Genomic DNA, 16,146 nt, shown 5'->3' on the forward strand with positions numbered 1-16,146 from the left:
TACCAAGGGAACCATGATTATTCAAAAGAAAATACTTAAGGTGATGTCAAGGATCATTCAGCATGCATCGACCCATTATCGCGGCTTGCATGTACTCAGCACACTTGTATTCGGAGGCGTGCATTCATATTCGTAAATTTTGATTCATAAGAACATATCGTGACCTAACCCTAATGCCGATTTGGAATCAAATGGATTCCTAGTCCGTGATGTAGACTTGTATGTCTTCCAACAGGATGAAGGAATGCCATATTCTAGGCTACGTAGAGAAGAATTGTAAGAAGCCTATAACAAAGGCAAGTAGCTCTGCCAAAGTGTACTAAGAGCAAAAGAGACTGACAGCAAAGTGCACATTGGGGTTGGTTTCATTTCTTGGAATTTCAGCCCCCATGAAACCAATGGATCCATGTCCTGAGAGTGCGGGTGTTTCAGCAGAAATCAGGCGACGCATATGTATTCCGGGTGTACGGATATTATAGGAACATAAGTCTCCTTTAGTGGGTCTCTGTGTACTGTGAACTGTTAGAAAGTTTAAAGACGTGTGAAACCATCAACTGAAAAGGGACACACTTCCCTCCATTGGTACTGTGCATAGAGATCTGAACAAAAGGAAAGAGGGAAGAAGAAAGGCCCATGGGACGCTAGTGGGTAGAATCACATTTACCTTAGGAACTTCTCGTCGGATGCAGCCCCTCCCCCAACACTGACAAGATGCAGCAGCCATTGGGGATGGCAGTTAGCGGTTGGATTCCAGGTGGAATGTTGGTGTGTACCGCGAGGCTTGTTGTGGCTGTTGGATCCTAGGTAACCGGGCAGAGTTCTGTGGGTGGATCAGTGTGATGGAGGGGCTGCCGCCCTCTGTGGAGCTTGGCTTAGGTGTTTGGTCCGGGAAGCTGTGTAAGTTCGAGATACTGCTGCTGCCCAAAGACCTGAGGTCACAGGTCAGTTTCCAGAACCTGAAAGGGCAGACAGTGGAAGATCTGCCTGTCATCAGCTTACTGGTGAGGCTCCGAGGTACTTTCAGACTTGCCCAGTCCTGGTGAAGTCAACTTTAGGGGAGACACGAAGAGAAGCTGGCCGAAAAGCTGGCTGAACGGATTGAGGAGAGATGCGAACACATGGATGAGAGATGTTCTGCTACAATGGAGAATACTGGCGTGGAGACAGCTGTAGAGGATACCAGGCTCAAAAGACATTCATGAGACATATTGAACCTCGCTGATACTGGCAGAAACATACGGAGTGCCAACGTGGACTTGAGGAAGTTCCTCAATTCTCTTCTCCAAGAACGGGTCCGAGGTCCCTGACGTCTGCAAGAGAAGAGATGGCAGAGATGATCAAAACGCTCCTGTTCTTGGAAGAGGTCATGGGAATCCACACTTCCCAAGGGGCCTTCCCAAGCCATTCAGACCAGAATTCACCAAGCCCAGGTAAGCCTTTTCCCAGGTTTGGGCCTAGCTAGCAAGCACTTGCCTTCCCTCCCCTCCACACAGGCATCCATTTTGAAGGATCAGTAGCTGAGCTGCAATGAAGCCATTACGAGTAAAACAAGCCCCTCCTAGAATCAGAGTTCCTCCAGCTTCACACTCTGTGAACAACAGTGAACTCCTTAAAGGTCCAATAAACTTGGCTGAAATAGATAGGAATTGAATACTTAGCTCACACCTAGAAACGATGGCCTTCCGCTAGATTCAGCAAATGTTGTGTTTATGTCTTCCCTGGGGTGAAGGGAGTGTGGTAAGAGAGGGGAATCTGACTGAACTTGAATCTGTATTAGGCCTCAATTTTTCAAGACAGTATAGGTAAAGAGTACAAGTCAGAAAGAGAACTGTACTGTAAAAGTCGCCAATGATATAAAAGACACAGCTTATGTGGATCGTCTTTCACTTGAGTCAAGCCCCCGTGGGCACTATATCATGCGGGTGCAGACTTGGTTGCGTTAAATGGCTTTACCCAACATGATCGGATGATTAAGCGTTCTCATCACTGATAGAAGAACACCTGGTTCTCCATAGACTAGCATAATTGCAGCAGGGTTCTCCTAGCTAGAATGCCTCTAGGTGCTTTTGGATTCAAACCTAAATGTATATATTTGGTTTCTTTCCTCTTGTATTTTCCTAGAGAGGGATGTTACCCCTTGAAATGCCAATATTGGCCAGTAGGTGTCATTGGGAGTAAAGGGCACCAATGCACAAGTGTATCCAAGTTTGGGGGTTATTTCAAGTTTCCAATAGTTATTTCATGGTTCCTGTTGGTTTCGGAGGCTTCAACCGTAAAGAGCCGACATGAACCCTTTAACAGTTTGGACTGCCAATTTGCATTCTCTCTGTCTAGGTTTTCCGTCGAGCTGACAAAATGTTACCAAAATTGACAAGTCTGGCTTCTAGGTCGATTGAGTGTGTTTCAAAAAATAACTTCATTTTCGTATAACTCCCAAAACATGTAAATGAATTCTTTTAAACTTCTTAAAGACTGCAAATGAGATATCAACACAATGTCAAAACAGGTGTATTCGGACCATCCCTCCCACCACGGCTGTATAGAAACAAAGAGCTGAGCAAATATCACATTTCTGTGAAATGTGTCTGGATAGTGTTGATTCATCGATGCCCAGTTGGCAGAGAAGAAGTGCAACCTGCACTCACTCGCTCCCATGAACAGAGCAATGGAAACATCCACTCACCCAGCCCTTGGCACAGGACACTTGCCGAAGAGAGGTCTGTTACTTCCAAAGACAGGATGAGGCCTCAGGACACCTGGAAGCAGGAGAAGGCAAAGCAGGAAATGGAATCCAGTGAGGGTCTGACCCCTGGTGATGGAGCAACAAGGGTGAAACTCTGTTTAACTTGGACGCACACTCTCAAGCGGACAGGAGACATGGGATAGAAGGTGATGTGCTGAGATTTACAAGAGTGCACAGCAGATGCTTGGCTGACAGAACTCAAAGAAACCAGCGCAAAATATCCCCACAGTTGATTCGGAGTCCAAGATCCCAGCTGCCACATTTGAGGTAGCAGAGGCAACGTTCTGTGAGGGATAGGGCTACGAATGATGGCACACGCTGAGTCTCAGGGATCTGGAGTGCATTGTGGGATGTGGTGGGTCGAATCAAGAGAGCAAACCAAAATGTGTACCAATGATAAAGCATCAAAACTGGTCACGTGGTTGAGATTACCAATATGTCCCATGGCCACACCCAGTGCATCTGCAGGACCAGGGACCAATTGGGCATTTTGCCAATAGAGCACGTGTGGGGCTGAATCAGAGATATCGTTCATCTGGTCTGAGGGATCCAGGGGGCCTTGGTTTTGAAATCAGAATGAAAAGACTTAGGATCTGCTACATTCATAACCTGGGCTGGGATTATGGTTTGGTTTGAGGCACAGGATGCGCAACAGCTGTGTGGTTGCCTTCGTGCACCCGTGCCACAAGGATGAGAGGACAAGGAAGAGTGGTCCAAGTCCACAGCGTTAGAAGAGGAAGCATTACCTACAGCATTATCTCCCTAAAGCGGATGCTACATTTTGGATGGCACCAGCACGGTACGGCACCGAGGACACCAAGGTAGGTCTGCGGGATCATTCCAGCAGGCCCTGATATGTGACATCCATAGATATGCTTCCACTGGTGTTTCTGTAGACAGAGAAGCTCTGAGAAGAACTGCTTTCATTGGGACATTCCCGTGGAACTACAAAGCACAAGCGCACTCTCAGTTTGCTGTTTTGGAAACACTCCAAAATGACATAGAGCAGAATGCAGAGCTGAGAACCTTTAAAAGCTTCATTTCCACAAGAGGAAGTGTCCTGCGCACTTTCAGAATTGTGAGATAAGCATTATCAAAATGAAGTTATGCAAATCGAAATAGTATTGGTTTTTCATCAAAACTAATGCAACAACAGCAATTGGAGATATACCAGACAACACACACAGGAACACGATATGGCATCAATGTCTAGGAGAAATTGTCCGCACAGAAATCCCATGGAATTGCGTAGAGCCAAAGGTCTAAAATTTTCACTTAACAAAGCCCTAGAAGTCCACATTACATACCTGATATTACCTGAGCAGTAGAGGTGAAGAAGTACAGTAAAAGAAACAGGAAGTACCATTTTCAGTTCCAAAGATATTGAAGGCCCAAAAGATAAGCTTTCAAACAACTAGACTGCAAAACGCTATCCAGACCATGTGTTGAAAATGGAGGTCAGGAAATCACTGAAAAACAACAGTGTCTCAGAATCACATAAGGCAGAATACCGGAAAAGGGGAAGAGAAAGTCTAAAGACGAGCCAAAAAATATCAGGAAACTCAATGGATGTGATAATATCAGGGCTAAAATTTAGTCGTAAGCAGACTAGATAATGCAGAGGGACGCGTGAATGACTGTGAAGACATGGGATCAGAAAAACCTCGGTCAGAAGCAGACATAGGAAAGCAAGTGCAAAGCAATGTAAACATTGCTGTTGAACCCTGGGTTAAGACAGGGCATGAAAGACTAGAATTCATAAGGGTCCCAGATGGAAAAGCAAGAGATAAGGAAACAAAAAATGTCTGAAAATTTATCTGTAGAAAAATCAGACTGAAACTTCCTGAAAGCCAAGAAAGAATCATGTATGCGAATTCAGGAATTACACAGCATCCAAAGGAGGTGGAATCCCAATAGACCTACCAGCAGCTGTATGATTCAAATCAACAAAGCTCACGAATATCACAGTGATTTAAAATGCACCTGGAGGAAACAACATAGTCACAAGGGAACCTCAAGAGGGGATTCAGCTGATATCTCGGCAGCAATATTGCAGGAGAGGGAGGAGTGCCAGGACACAGACCATATCCTGAATGGCCAAATGCTGCCACCTAGGGGAGCCTATGCCACATGACCGCCATTCCTAATAACGGCAGAGCTAGAAAATTCCACAAACCGGCAAATCTTAAAAGAATTCAGCAGTTCAAAACTTATCCTACAAGAATGGTTGAGAAATCTACCCTGAATAGAAAAGCAGCAAGATGAAATGGAAAGAAGAAACCATTATTGGAAATGCAAGAAGAGCATGAGTGGCAAAGAAGAAACAAGAAGAAGGCAAGGAGGACATCAAAACCCTAAAGATGGGAGAGGGAAGCAGGAAATCATAGGTGATTGGAAGCACTCTCTTAAGTGAATCAGCTTATTTGACTCTCTGTTTCAAGCTTAAGGAGAGATGCATGGCCTGTCGTGTTTGCAATACAAGCGAGAAGCAGACCAACAAAGAATCAAACCAACAAACAAACACCAAAATGGTACGGTTGGCTGATATTTACCAAGGGAACCATGATTATTCAAAAGAAAATACTTAAGGTGATGTCAAGGATCATTCAGCATGCATCGACCCATTATCGCGGCTTGCATGTACTCAGCACACTTGTATTCGGAGGCGTGCATTCATATTCGTAAATTTTGATTCATAAGAACATATCGTGACCTAACCCTAATGCCGATTTGGAATCAAATGGATTCCTAGTCCGTGATGTAGACTTGTATGTCTTCCAACAGGATGAAGGAATGCCATATTCTAGGCTACGTAGAGAAGAATTGTAAGAAGCCTATAACAAAGGCAAGTAGCTCTGCCAAAGTGTACTAAGAGCAAAAGAGACTGACAGCAAAGTGCACATTGGGGTTGGTTTCATTTCTTGGAATTTCAGCCCCCATGAAACCAATGGATCCATGTCCTGAGAGTGCGGGTGTTTCAGCAGAAATCAGGCGACGCATATGTATTCCGGGTGTACGGATATTATAGGAACATAAGTCTCCTTTAGTGGGTCTCTGTGTACTGTGAACTGTTAGAAAGTTTAAAGACGTGTGAAACCATCAACTGAAAAGGGACACACTTCCCTCCATTGGTACTGTGCATAGAGATCTGAACAAAAGGAAAGAGGGAAGAAGAAAGGCCCATGGGACGCTAGTGGGTAGAATCACATTTACCTTAGGAACTTCTCGTCGGATGCAGCCCCTCCCCCAACACTGACAAGATGCAGCAGCCATTGGGGATGGCAGTTAGCGGTTGGATTCCAGGTGGAATGTTGGTGTGTACCGCGAGGCTTGTTGTGGCTGTTGGATCCTAGGTAACCGGGCAGAGTTCTGTGGGTGGATCAGTGTGATGGAGGGGCTGCCGCCCTCTGTGGAGCTTGGCTTAGGTGTTTGGTCCGGGAAGCTGTGTAAGTTCGAGATACTGCTGCTGCCCAAAGACCTGAGGTCACAGGTCAGTTTCCAGAACCTGAAAGGGCAGACAGTGGAAGATCTGCCTGTCATCAGCTTACTGGTGAGGCTCCGAGGTACTTTCAGACTTGCCCAGTCCTGGTGAAGTCAACTTTAGGGGAGACACGAAGAGAAGCTGGCCGAAAAGCTGGCTGAACGGATTGAGGAGAGATGCGAACACATGGATGAGAGATGTTCTGCTACAATGGAGAATACTGGCGTGGAGACAGCTGTAGAGGATACCAGGCTCAAAAGACATTCATGAGACATATTGAACCTCGCTGATACTGGCAGAAACATACGGAGTGCCAACGTGGACTTGAGGAAGTTCCTCAATTCTCTTCTCCAAGAACGGGTCCGAGGTCCCTGACGTCTGCAAGAGAAGAGATGGCAGAGATGATCAAAACGCTCCTGTTCTTGGAAGAGGTCATGGGAATCCACACTTCCCAAGGGGCCTTCCCAAGCCATTCAGACCAGAATTCACCAAGCCCAGGTAAGCCTTTTCCCAGGTTTGGGCCTAGCTAGCAAGCACTTGCCTTCCCTCCCCTCCACACAGGCATCCATTTTGAAGGATCAGTAGCTGAGCTGCAATGAAGCCATTACGAGTAAAACAAGCCCCTCCTAGAATCAGAGTTCCTCCAGCTTCACACTCTGTGAACAACAGTGAACTCCTTAAAGGTCCAATAAACTTGGCTGAAATAGATAGGAATTGAATACTTAGCTCACACCTAGAAACGATGGCCTTCCGCTAGATTCAGCAAATGTTGTGTTTATGTCTTCCCTGGGGTGAAGGGAGTGTGGTAAGAGAGGGGAATCTGACTGAACTTGAATCTGTATTAGGCCTCAATTTTTCAAGACAGTATAGGTAAAGAGTACAAGTCAGAAAGAGAACTGTACTGTAAAAGTCGCCAATGATATAAAAGACACAGCTTATGTGGATCGTCTTTCACTTGAGTCAAGCCCCCGTGGGCACTATATCATGCGGGTGCAGACTTGGTTGCGTTAAATGGCTTTACCCAACATGATCGGATGATTAAGCGTTCTCATCACTGATAGAAGAACACCTGGTTCTCCATAGACTAGCATAATTGCAGCAGGGTTCTCCTAGCTAGAATGCCTCTAGGTGCTTTTGGATTCAAACCTAAATGTATATATTTGGTTTCTTTCCTCTTGTATTTTCCTAGAGAGGGATGTTACCCCTTGAAATGCCAATATTGGCCAGTAGGTGTCATTGGGAGTAAAGGGCACCAATGCACAAGTGTATCCAAGTTTGGGGGTTATTTCAAGTTTCCAATAGTTATTTCATGGTTCCTGTTGGTTTCGGAGGCTTCAACCGTAAAGAGCCGACATGAACCCTTTAACAGTTTGGACTGCCAATTTGCATTCTCTCTGTCTAGGTTTTCCGTCGAGCTGACAAAATGTTACCAAAATTGACAAGTCTGGCTTCTAGGTCGATTGAGTGTGTTTCAAAAAATAACTTCATTTTCGTATAACTCCCAAAACATGTAAATGAATTCTTTTAAACTTCTTAAAGACTGCAAATGAGATATCAACACAATGTCAAAACAGGTGTATTCGGACCATCCCTCCCACCACGGCTGTATAGAAACAAAGAGCTGAGCAAATATCACATTTCTGTGAAATGTGTCTGGATAGTGTTGATTCATCGATGCCCAGTTGGCAGAGAAGAAGTGCAACCTGCACTCACTCGCTCCCATGAACAGAGCAATGGAAACATCCACTCACCCAGCCCTTGGCACAGGACACTTGCCGAAGAGAGGTCTGTTACTTCCAAAGACAGGATGAGGCCTCAGGACACCTGGAAGCAGGAGAAGGCAAAGCAGGAAATGGAATCCAGTGAGGGTCTGACCCCTGGTGATGGAGCAACAAGGGTGAAACTCTGTTTAACTTGGACGCACACTCTCAAGCGGACAGGAGACATGGGATAGAAGGTGATGTGCTGAGATTTACAAGAGTGCACAGCAGATGCTTGGCTGACAGAACTCAAAGAAACCAGCGCAAAATATCCCCACAGTTGATTCGGAGTCCAAGATCCCAGCTGCCACATTTGAGGTAGCAGAGGCAACGTTCTGTGAGGGATAGGGCTACGAATGATGGCACACGCTGAGTCTCAGGGATCTGGAGTGCATTGTGGGATGTGGTGGGTCGAATCAAGAGAGCAAACCAAAATGTGTACCAATGATAAAGCATCAAAACTGGTCATGTGGTTGAGATTACCAATATGTCCCATGGCCACACCCAGTGCATCTGCAGGACCAGGGACCAATTGGGCATTTTGCCAATAGAGCACGTGTGGGGCTGAATCAGAGATATCGTTCATCTGGTCTGAGGGATCCAGGGGGCCTTGGTTTTGAAATCAGAATGAAAAGACTTAGGATCTGCTACATTCATAACCTGGGCTGGGATTATGGTTTGGTTTGAGGCACAGGATGCGCAACAGCTGTGTGGTTGCCTTCGTGCACCCGTGCCACAAGGATGAGAGGACAAGGAAGAGTGGTCCAAGTCCACAGCGTTAGAAGAGGAAGCATTACCTACAGCATTATCTCCCTAAAGCGGATGCTACATTTTGGATGGCACCAGCACGGTACGGCACCGAGGACACCAAGGTAGGTCTGCGGGATCATTCCAGCAGGCCCTGATATGTGACATCCATAGATATGCTTCCACTGGTGTTTCTGTAGACAGAGAAGCTCTGAGAAGAACTGCTTTCATTGGGACATTCCCGTGGAACTACAAAGCACAAGCGCACTCTCAGTTTGCTGTTTTGGAAACACTCCAAAATGACATAGAGCAGAATGCAGAGCTGAGAACCTTTAAAAGCTTCATTTCCACAAGAGGAAGTGTCCTGCGCACTTTCAGAATTGTGAGATAAGCATTATCAAAATGAAGTTATGCAAATCGAAATACTATTGGTTTTTCATCAAAACTAATGCAACAACAGCAATTGGAGATATACCAGACAACACACACAGGAACACGATATGGCATCAATGTCTAGGAGAAATTGTCCGCACAGAAATCCCATGGAATTGCGTAGAGCCAAAAGTCTAAAATTTTCACTTAACAAAGCCCTAGAAGTCCACATTACATACCTGATATTACCTGAGCAGTAGAGGTGAAGAAGTACAGTAAAAGAAACAGGAAGTACCATTTTCAGTTCCAAAGATATTGAAGGCCCAAAAGATAAGCTTTCAAACAACTAGACTGCAAAACGCTATCCAGACCATGTGTTGAAAATGGAGGTCAGGAAATCACTGAAAAACAACAGTGTCTCAGAATCACATAAGGCAGAATACCGGAAAAGGGGAAGAGAAAGTCTAAAGACGAGCCAAAAAATATCAGGAAACTCAATGGATGTGATAATATCAGGGCTAAAATTTAGTCGTAAGCAGACTAGATAATGCAGAGGGACGCGTGAATGACTGTGAAGACATGGGATCAGAAAAACCTCGGTCAGAAGCAGACATAGGAAAGCAAGTGCAAAGCAATGTAAACATTGCTGTTGAACCCTGGGTTAAGACAGGGCATGAAAGACTAGAATTCATAAGGGTCCCAGATGGAAAAGCAAGAGATAAGGAAACAAAAAATGTCTGAAAGTTTATCTGTAGAAAAATCAGACTGAAACTTCCTGAAAGCCAAGAAAGAATCATGTATGCGAATTCAGGAATTACACAGCATCCAAAGGAGGTGGAATCCCAATAGACCTACCAGCAGCTGTATGATTCAAATCAACAAAGCTCACGAATATCACAGTGATTTAAAATGCACCTGGAGGAAACAACATAGTCACAAGGGAACCTCAAGAGGGGATTCAGCTGATATCTCGGCAGCAATATTGCAGGAGAGGGAGGAGTGCCAGGACACAGACCATATCCTGAATGGCCAAATGCTGCCACCTAGGGGAGCCTATGCCACATGACCGCCATTCCTAATAACGGCAGAGCTAGAAAATTCCACAAACCGGCAAATCTTAAAAGAATTCAGCAGTTCAAAACTTATCCTACAAGAATGGTTGAGAAATCTACCCTGAATAGAAAAGCAGCAAGATGAAATGGAAAGAAGAAACCATTATTGGAAATGCAAGAAGAGCATGAGTGGCAAAGAAGAAACAAGAAGAAGGCAAGGAGGACATCAAAACCCTAAAGATGGGAGAGGGAAGCAGGAAATCATAGGTGATTGGAAGCACTCTCTTAAGTGAATCAGCTTATTTGACTCTCTGTTTCAAGCTTAAGGAGAGATGCATGGCCTGTCGTGTTTGCAATACAAGCGAGAAGCAGACCAACAAAGAATCAAACCAACAAACAAACACCAAAATGGTACGGTTGGCTGATATTTACCAAGGGAACCATGATTATTCAAAAGAAAATACTTAAGGTGATGTCAAGGATCATTCAGCATGCATCGACCCATTATCGCGGCTTGCATGTACTCAGCACACTTGTATTCGGAGGCGTGCATTCATATTCGTAAATTTTGATTCATAAGAACATATCGTGACCTAACCCTAATGCCGATTTGGAATCAAATGGATTCCTAGTCCGTGATGTAGACTTGTATGTCTTCCAACAGGATGAAGGAATGCCATATTCTAGGCTACGTAGAGAAGAATTGTAAGAAGCCTATAACAAAGGCAAGTAGCTCTGCCAAAGTGTATTAAGAGCAAAAGAGACCGACAGCAAAGTGCACATTGGGGTTGGTTTCATTTCTTGGAATTTCAGCCCCCATGAAACCAATGGATCCATGTCCTGAGAGTGCGGGTGTTTCAGCAGAAATCAGGCGACGCATATGTATTCCGGGTGTACGGATATTATAGGAACATAAGTCTCCTTTAGTGGGTCTCTGTGTACTGTGAACTGTTAGAAAGTTTAAAGACGTGTGAAACCATCAACTGAAAAGGGACACACTTCCCTCCATTGGTACTGTGCATAGAGATCTGAACAAAAGGAAAGAGGGAAGAAGAAAGGCCCATGGGACGCTAGTGGGTAGAATCACATTTACCTTAGGAACTTCTCGTCGGATGCAGCCCCTCCCCCAACACTGACAAGATGCAGCAGCCATTGGGGATGGCAGTTAGCGGTTGGATTCCAGGTGGAATGTTGGTGTGTACCGCGAGGCTTGTTGTGGCTGTTGGATCCTAGGTAACCGGGCAGAGTTCTGTGGGTGGATCAGTGTGATGGAGGGGCTGCCGCCCTCTGTGGAGCTTGGCTTAGGTGTTTGGTCCGGGAAGCTGTGTAAGTTCGAGATACTGCTGCTGCCCAAAGACCTGAGGTCACAGGTCAGTTTCCAGAACCTGAAAGGGCAGACAGTGGAAGATCTGCCTGTCATCAGCTTACTGGTGAGGCTCCGAGGTACTTTCAGACTTGCCCAGTCCTGGTGAAGTCAACTTTAGGGGAGACACGAAGAGAAGCTGGCCGAAAAGCTGGCTGAACGGATTGAGGAGAGATGCGAACACATGGATGAGAGATGTTCTGCTACAATGGAGAATACTGGCGTGGAGACAGCTGTAGAGGATACCAGGCTCAAAAGACATTCATGAGACATATTGAACCTCGCTGATACTGGCAGAAACATACGGAGTGCCAACGTGGACTTGAGGAAGTTCCTCAATTCTCTTCTCCAAGAACGGGTCCAAGGTCCCTGACGTCTGCAAGAGAAGAGATGGCAGAGATGATCAAAACGCTCCTGTTCTTGGAAGAGGTCATGGGAATCCACACTTCCCAAGGGGCCTTCCCAAGCCATTCAGACCAGAATTCACCAAGCCCAGGTAAGCCTTTTCCCAGGTTTGGGCCTAGCTAGCAAGCACTTGCCTTCCCTCCCCTCCACACAGGCATCCATTTTGAAGGATCAGTAGCTGAGCTGCAATGAAGCCATTACGAGTAAAACAAGCCCCTCCTAGAATCAGAGTTCCTCCAGCTTCACACTCTGTGAACAACAGTGAACTCCTTAAAGGTCCAATAAACTTGGCTGAAATAGATAGGAATTGAATACTTAGCTCACACCTAGAAACGATGGCCTTCCGCTAGATTCAGCAAATGTTGTGTTTATGTCTTCCCTGGGGTGAAGGGAGTGTGGTAAGAGAGGGGAATCTGACTGAACTTGAATCTGTATTAGGCCTCAATTTTTCAAGACAGTATAGGTAAAGAGTACAAGTCAGAAAGAGAACTGTACTGTAAAAGTCGCCAATGATATAAAAGACACAGCTTATGTGGATCGTCTTTCACTTGAGTCAAGCCCCCGTGGGCACTATATCATGCGGGTGCAGACTTGGTTGCGTTAAATGGCTTTACCCAACATGATCGGATGATTAAGCGTTCTCATCACTGATAGAAGAACACCTGGTTCTCCATAGACTAGCATAATTGCAGCAGGGTTCTCCTAGCTAGAATGCCTCTAGGTGCTTTTGGATTCAAACCTAAATGTATATATTTGGTTTCTTTCCTCTTGTATTTTCCTAGAGAGGGATGTTACCCCTTGAAATGCCAATATTGGCCAGTAGGTGTCATTGGGAGTAAAGGGCACCAATGCACAAGTGTATCCAAGTTTGGGGGTTATTTCAAGTTTCCAATAGTTATTTCATGGTTCCTGTTGGTTTCGGAGGCTTCAACCGTAAAGAGCCGACATGAACCCTTTAACAGTTTGGACTGCCAATTTGCATTCTCTCTGTCTAGGTTTTCCGTCGAGCTGACAAAATGTTACCAAAATTGACAAGTCTGGCTTCTAGGTCGATTGAGTGTGTTTCAAAAAATAACTTCATTTTCGTATAACTCCCAAAACATGTAAATGAATTCTTTTAAACTTCTTAAAGACTGCAAATGAGATATCAACACAATGTCAAAACAGGTGTATTCGGACCATCCCTCCCACCACGGCTGTATAGAAACAAAGAGCTGAGCAAATATCACATTTCTGTGAAATGTGTCTGGATAGTGTTGATTCATCGATGCCCAGTTGGCAGAGAAGAAGTGCAACCTGCACTCACTCGCTCCCATGAACAGAGCAATGGAAACATCCACTCACCCAGCCCTTGGCACAGGACACTTGCCGAAGAGAGGTCTGTTACTTCCAAAGACAGGATGAGGCCTCAGGACACCTGGAAGCAGGAGAAGGCAAAGCAGGAAATGGAATCCAGTGAGGGTCTGACCCCTGGTGATGGAGCAACAAGGGTGAAACTCTGTTTAACTTGGACGCACACTCTCAAGCGGACAGGAGACATGGGATAGAAGGTGATGTGCTGAGATTTACAAGAGTGCACAGCAGATGCTTGGCTGACAGAACTCAAAGAAACCAGCGCAAAATATCCCCACAGTTGATTCGGAGTCCAAGATCCCAGCTGCCACATTTGAGGTAGCAGAGGCAACGTTCTGTGAGGGATAGGGCTACGAATGATGGCACACGCTGAGTCTCAGGGATCTGGAGTGCATTGTGGGATGTGGTGGGTCGAATCAAGAGAGCAAACCAAAATGTGTACCAATGATAAAGCATCAAAACTGGTCACGTGGTTGAGATTACCAATATGTCCCATGGCCACACCCAGTGCATCTGCAGGACCAGGGACCAATTGGGCATTTTGCCAATAGAGCACGTGTGGGGCTGAATCAGAGATATCGTTCATCTGGTCTGAGGGATCCAGGGGGCCTTGGTTTTGAAATCAGAATGAAAAGACTTAGGATCTGCTACATTCATAACCTGGGCTGGGATTATGGTTTGGTTTGAGGCACAGGATGCGCAACAGCTGTGTGGTTGCCTTCGTGCACCCGTGCCACAAGGATGAGAGGACAAGGAAGAGTGGTCCAAGTCCACAGCGTTAGAAGAGGAAGCATTACCTACAGCATTATCTCCCTAAAGCGGATGCTACATTTTGGATGGCACCAGCACGGTACGGCACCGAGGACACCAAGGTAGGTCTGCGGGATCATTCCAGCAGGCCCTGATATGTGACATCCATAGATATGCTTCCACTGGTGTTTCTGTAGACAGAGAAGCTCTGAGAAGAACTGCTTTCATTGGGACATTCCCGTGGAACTACAAAGCACAAGCGCACTCTCAGTTTGCTGTTTTGGAAACACTCCAAAATGACATAGAGCAGAATGCAGAGCTGAGAACCTTTAAAAGCTTCATTTCCACAAGAGGAAGTGTCCCGCGCACTTTCAGAATTGTGAGATAAGCATTATCAAAATGAAGTTATGCAAATCGAAATAGTATTGGTTTTTCATCAAAACTAATGCAACAACAGCAATTGGAGATATACCAGACAACACACACAGGAACACGATATGGCATCAATGTCTAGGAGAAATTGTCCGCACAGAAATCCCATGGAATTGCGTAGAGCCAAAAGTCTAAAATTTTCACTTAACAAAGCCCTAGAAGTCCACATTACATACCTGATATTACCTGAGCAGTAGAGGTGAAGAAGTACAGTAAAAGAAACAGGAAGTACCATTTTCAGTTCCAAAGATATTGAAGGCCCAAAAGATAAGCTTTCAAACAACTAGACTGCAAAACGCTATCCAGACCATGTGTTGAAAATGGAGGTCAGGAAATCACTGAAAAACAACAGTGTCTCAGAATCACATAAGGCAGAATACCGGAAAAGGGGAAGAGAAAGTCTAAAGACGAGCCAAAAAATATCAGGAAACTCAATGGATGTGATAATATCAGGGCTAAAATTTAGTCGTAAGCAGACTAGATAATGCAGAGGGACGCGTGAATGACTGTGAAGACATGGGATCAGAAAAACCTCGGTCAGAAGCAGACATAGGAAAGCAAGTGCAAAGCAATGTAAACATTGCTGTTGAACCCTGGGTTAAGACAGGGCATGAAAGACTAGAATTCATAAGGGTCCCAGATGGAAAAGCAAGAGATAAGGAAACAAAAAATGTCTGAAAGTTTATCTGTAGAAAAATCAGACTGAAACTTCCTGAAAGCCAAGAAAGAATCATGTATGCGAATTCAGGAATTACACAGCATCCAAAGGAGGTGGAATCCCAATAGACCTACCAGCAGCTGTATGATTCAAATCAACAAAGCTCACGAATATCACAGTGATTTAAAATGCACCTGGAGGAAACAACATAGTCACAAGGGAACCTCAAGAGGGGATTCAGCTGATATCTCGGCAGCAATATTGCAGGAGAGGGAGGAGTGCCAGGACACAGACCATATCCTGAATGGCCAAATGCTGCCACCTAGGGGAGCCTATGCCACATGACCGCCATTCCTAATAACGGCAGAGCTAGAAAATTCCACAAACCGGCAAATCTTAAAAGAATTCAGCAGTTCAAAACTTATCCTACAAGAATGGTTGAGAAATCTACCCTGAATAGAAAAGCAGCAAGATGAAATGGAAAGAAGAAACCATTATTGGAAATGCAAGAAGAGCATGAGTGGCAAAGAAGAAACAAGAAGAAGGCAAGGAGGACATCAAAACCCTAAAGATGGGAGAGGGAAGCAGGAAATCATAGGTGATTGGAAGCACTCTCTTAAGTGAATCAGCTTATTTGACTCTCTGTTTCAAGCTTAAGGAGAGATGCATGGCCTGTCGTGTTTGCAATACAAGCGAGAAGCAGACCAACAAAGAATCAAACCAACAAACAAACACCAAAATGGTACGGTTGGCTGATATTTACCAAGGGAACCATGATTATTCAAAAGAAAATACTTAAGGTGATGTCAAGGATCATTCAGCATGCATCGACCCATTATCGCGGCTTGCATGTACTCAGCACACTTGTATTCGGAGGCGTGCATTCATATTCGTAAATTTTGATTCATAAGAACATATCGTGACCTAACCCTAATGCCGATTTGGAATCAAATGGATTCCTAGTCCGTGATGTAGACTTGTATGTCTTCCAACAGGATGAAGGAATGCCATATTCTAGGCTACGTAGAGA

General features: G+C 45.1%; 3 long non-coding RNA genes across 3 annotated transcripts in view; all 3 read right to left on the reverse strand.

Moving 5' to 3' along the window:
- The window catches only part of LOC140692850 (uncharacterized), a 114,792-nt gene that overhangs the window by 41,163 nt on the left and 57,483 nt on the right, over positions 1-16,146 (reverse strand). The window lies entirely within an intron of this gene.
- LOC140692853 (uncharacterized) lies at positions 1,248-6,209 on the reverse strand. The gene is made up of 3 exons (XR_012068461.1): positions 5,957-6,209; positions 2,684-2,809; positions 1,248-1,310 (listed from the first exon to the last, which is right to left on the reverse strand). It is a non-coding gene; the product is annotated as an uncharacterized lncRNA (long non-coding RNA).
- On the reverse strand, positions 6,439-11,388 carry LOC140692856 (uncharacterized). Its single transcript, XR_012068464.1, has 3 exons — positions 11,249-11,388; positions 7,976-8,048; positions 6,439-6,602 (listed from the first exon to the last, which is right to left on the reverse strand). It is a non-coding gene; the product is annotated as an uncharacterized lncRNA (long non-coding RNA).

This window comes from Vicugna pacos, unplaced genomic scaffold, assembly GCF_048564905.1.
Source record: "Vicugna pacos unplaced genomic scaffold, VicPac4 scaffold_18, whole genome shotgun sequence".
Lineage (NCBI taxonomy): Eukaryota > Metazoa > Chordata > Mammalia > Artiodactyla > Camelidae > Vicugna > Vicugna pacos.